Below are 5231 nucleotides of genomic sequence, written 5' to 3' on the forward strand. Positions count from 1 at the left end.
GAGCCAGTCTTTATGTGCTATTCAGATATTCTCTGTGATTTATGGCCATAGCAGTATAAAGCTACTAATACATTGTTTGATTATAGCAGCGACGATGGGGCCGAACGGATGAACTCAATTGTTGTCGGTTCTGAGCTAGCCTGGCTGCTTCAGCCAGCTGTATCCATTTCTGTGACAAATCACTCTTGACATTGTCTATCCAGTAGAAATTAGTGTTTTCCTTTTTATCTAATATTCTGGAATGTGTGATCTATGCAAATGCATAATATATCAAATATTTGAAAACATTTTAAGTTGAAGCATTCAGAACTGTAATGCTACAGGCAAATTCACAACTGCTAAGAATGACATTTGTTTGCCATATTACTATTATTTTCCCAATATCTTATGGTATTTTACTAATCCTTTATACTGGATGCCTGTTTTTGAAATTCAGCAACGAGAAATATAGCATTTGAGTCTATGTCAGCTTTTTGTTCGAGCAATCCAAAAATAATCCCACCGCTTTGGTCTCTCCACAGCAGTATATCTTCCTCTGTTTCAAAAGGATAGACAAAATGCCCTAACCTTCATATGCTTGTTGTCTTACTATATCGCATATTCAGGCTATCTCTGGTCACTTTAATAATCAGGCTCTTTGTAAACCAATATGGTGGGTTTATTGTGTTTAATCAGAGTTTAAGACGGAATATAACACATTAATTATACAGCAAAAACTTACAACCGTGATGAGTAGCTGGTACCCAATCCTGATCAGGCAAACAGCTGGTGCGTGTGAGTAGTTCCCTGGCTTGTGGCCTCTCCTTCTCTTAGATTCTTCTTTGGTATATTGACACCTTTTGACCTATTGAGGTTCTCTTTAAAAGTCTACACCCAATCTTGATTGCTGAAGCGCCATCAACCAGCACAGCTCGCTGTATTTCCCTCCACCGTATGGGGGGATTGGCCTGCAGGATGTTAATTTTATTCCATTTTTAGGGGTGGACCTGGAATGGTATATTGACAACACCTTTTGACCTATTGAGGTTCTCTTTAAAAGTCTACACCCAATCCTGATCCACGTTCTTTGTCTGCACTTGCTGATGAAAACTCACCCTGAAGGAGTGATCTTCACCAGCATTACGCATCTTTCTTGTTAATGGTTTTGAAGGCCAATCCATCCATCTGGACCCCTCTTATCTCGTCCTGCCCTGCCCTCCTGTTGCATTCTCAAACATAATCGTGGGCCATTAAAAGATAGGTCCTTTGTTAAAACCATCTTACTCCAGCTGGTTGTCATGGAAACTCTTAACTTCCATTAGTTATACATTCTATGCCTTTATAATAATAAACTTTTATTGTTAAACAAACTCCAAATTCTACCTTAACATTATAATTGGCCAAATTAAAGAATAAGTCAAAATGTTATGCATTCTCTAATCTAACTCTTTAAAAACACTGAGTGAGGAAAGCGAAACTTAAGCATTCTCGGGTAAAACATGGCTTATACATTAACCCTTTACTTGCCTTGAGCAGAAACATACAATCATTTAAACACAGTATCATTTTCAGGTAACCCTAATTTCTAACAGTGCTTGTGAAAATAACAATCAGAATATAAAATGTTAACTTTTTTCGTTTTCTGGTCTATGAATATCTTTTATCAATATAGGTGATAATTTATGGTGGAGTGTTGTCCATTGTCATTCTCTGCTAAAGCAATCCAAACTACACAATTTACCTTTTCAATTTCATAAATTAATTCCTCCAGTCAAACAATGGGGTTCTTTGGGAAATAGGTTTGTTTTTAATTTTTGATGAGTTTCATTTGCACAAAAATAATATCACCTCAATGACCATTTAAAAAAACTTTGTTTTCTACAAAAGGGTGAAAACGCCAGAGCATTGGTGCCGTGAAGTGATGGATTGCAAGTTAATGTTCACAGCCTGCCTGGTCACTCTTGAATTGCATTGATGGCACATAGTATGGAAGACCCGGGAACGGATAAAAATATTTTTAAAAACAGATCGACTCCTCTCTCTCCCACTCCTAAAGATCATCCTACTGCTAGTCACCATTATAATGTTTTCTCTTCAAGTTGGTGTGGGGCATCAGTTCTCCACAGCTGTTTGTGAACTTTCAAAGATTCACCAATACTACAGTACTTGTAAATTAAGGTTTCCAATTGGATTCTGCTTTTTGTCACATATTCCACTTGTGTGTATGTATTTTGTGAGTTTGCAAATGTTCATGAAACTGTTGCTGAAATACAGCATTCACTACTTCCTGCACATTAAGTAGGACAACTGTGATCTCGCCTTCACTAGAACAAGGAAAACTTGTCTTTGTCAGCCTACAAGAACAGGAACATTTGCTCAACATTTTAAGAGGAGCCTCATATCATCAACAAATAAGTTATTATAAGCATGTTGCCACATAACCATTTGACAATCCAGTCCAAAAAAAGTTAAACACCTGTATCAGTCATGTTTTAGAAAACCAAGAAAGCAGCTTCTCAATGACTCTCTGGATGCATCATGGGTGTACTGACCCATACAGAAGAGGAACAAACTGGTTCTATGGCTTGGCCTGCGCTGATTGCAGCAAAGGCAATGGCACAGGGTTCAAATAGTTTAGCGCATCTGAGCTAGAGAAAGGGGGAAAAGAAGCATCACATGTTGCTGCTCCTCTGCGATCTGGTGACCTGTGTACATCAAAGGAAGATAGGATCAGACATGACTGTGATGACTCCTGCAGTCTGAAAACAAGAATGGTTAGAAAAAATATGTTCTAAAGCTCAGTGTGGATTATATTAAAAGGAATAACTATTTTAACTGATGTAAATCTAATGGATTGTTTGTTACAGCTCAAGGCATACTATTTCTGATTTTATTTTCTTTCAAGTTATTAAACCATTGGACTTAAAGGTGATATTGCCATTTAATATATCTATTGAAATTGATATTGTCAGAATTAAGGTGAACTGTTGAGCATTCCTTTCTCCAAAGGAAATTTGAAAGACCCCTTTATCACCTTTCATCACATTTTACAAGAGGTTGGATTTTCGGGTCACTTGCACCTTAGTTAGCGCCCCGAAGAGGCAGTAAATGGCTTTTCTAGGCATAACATCGGGCGTACAGCTTTTACCGCCCTGCCCTCGTGTTTCACTGAGAGCATGATGTCAATCCTCGTGCAATTCTGCGCTAGCAAATTTCGGCCCTTATGCCTTAATGCACCCCCCCCAGGAAACATCTGAAAAAGCAGGCATTCCCAGGGTACAGCAGGCAGCATTGGCGGCTTTTGGAAACGGGGAGATGAGAATCCTACATCGCATTACACAGTCACTGCAATGGATGCACCCATAATACTGTGTGGAGCTGAGACCTGCAAACGGCACCATTATCTGGCATTATAGTGTCCTTACAGGGTCCATGAGAAGATTTAATGGGGTCAATATTAGTTTGCCAGTATCTCATTCTGCATGCTATTGCCAGCGGCATCAAGCTAGAAAAAGGGCTGATGGCCATGTCGGGCAATGGATGAGGAGAGGCCGAAGACGTGTGGGGAGGAGGGCTGACACCCCACCGGTTTACAGCCACCAATGCTCATACCTTCAGCTATCTGAGGAGCAATGTGTCAGAAGGCTGCGCTTCCGAAAGGAAGTGGTGACAGAGATATGTCATCTCCTACACGACTGCGCTGACCGTCGCAGTGAAGGTTACTGTGGTGCTGGCCTTCTATGGCTCGGCTCCCTCGAGGCAACAACATGGGACATATGCAGCCACATGTCAGCACCAGACTGGTTTGCTTGAATGAATGAAGCTGAGGGATGCATTTAATACCGACCATGCATTGTGCCACCATAAAGGCACATCTACGCTGAGCTTTTCAATGATACACAGGACACTAACCGCAAACGGCCAAAGTGAAATATTTATCTGAAAAATTTACAAACAATCTTCACCTCCCCCGCGGCCCCCCCACCAACACGATTAAACGATACAATAAAGCTACAAAAGCAAACAAAAGAAGAAGCAGTATTCTGCTACTAGAAACGTTGTAACAACTTCATTCACAACCAAAAACTATTTACAGGAGTACTTTATACATCTCAGGGCAAGTGTTCAAGGTTTTCCCAACCCTTAATGGGTCTTCACCAGATATTTACTCCCATTCCCTTCATCCCCCTCCCACACCTGGTGCTCCTCCTCAATGCCTACAGCAATGCTGCTTGAGGGCTGCTGTTTAAGGGAGCAGACAGTGTAAATTGCCTAGAAGGACACCCTCGACCAGTTCTGGGCCTGGAAGGCCTGGCTACGGACTGCTGCACCTCAGCATCGGCAGAGGTAGTCTCCGATAGGTCAGGCGTCGACCGCATAAGGTGTGTGGTCTGAGAATTAGTGGTGGGATCCGGAATGCAGTTACCCTGAGGAATGACAGCACCTTCCATCTCCTGGAAACCACTGACACTCAGACAAGGCTGGGCCTCAGCATCTGGAGCACGATGTGTCACCACAACTTGCTGGCCTGCTTCGGCACCATCACTTTCCCATTGGACACTGGGGAAGACAGAGAGTATGGCAGCAGTCATCGTCCGCATCACATCACCAAGCTGCAGCGTAGCTTGTGCCTGCGATGCTTTTAATTCTGCAACGTGATCAAGGGCATGCACCACACACTCGAGCACGCCACTGTCGCTACTGGAGGTTACCTGCCTCTGTGAGTGGTCAGGGATGGTCCCGCTGGAGTCTGGAGATGCAGAGACAATGCATGAGACAGCCTCCGCAACACTCAGCAAGTTTGTCGATGCTCTCGGGGATCCTACCCAATGCACCCATGAGCTCGTGGTGCATCTGTGTGTTTTTACTATATATTGCCACCAAATCCAGGTCCTCATCTGCCTGTTCTTCAGCAGGACTTCTGTGCTGACTCACCCTCTAGAGAACTGGCCCTCCTGCTTGGCATTGCTGTAGGTCACTGGGGCCAGGACCCTCAGAGTCTTCCAACCCCTGAAAATCGGCCTCTTCTCCAGATGTTCCTGTCGAGCCAGCAGTACCACCTGAGGAGGAGGAGGAGGAGGCGCAGGAAGAAGAGGACGATCCTTGTCGCCCCAGAGCTAGGAGATGTCGACCCATCGCCACCCTGGAAGGGCTGGGTGCAGACTGGCCAGCACCCTCCTGCCTGCCAGGTCTCTCCACATCAGGAAACAGTATTCTTCTTCTGTCCTCCACACTGTCCATCAGTGTCTCCA

Source organism: Pristiophorus japonicus, chromosome 2 (genome assembly GCF_044704955.1).
Source record: "Pristiophorus japonicus isolate sPriJap1 chromosome 2, sPriJap1.hap1, whole genome shotgun sequence".
Taxonomy (NCBI): Eukaryota; Metazoa; Chordata; class Chondrichthyes; family Pristiophoridae; genus Pristiophorus; species Pristiophorus japonicus.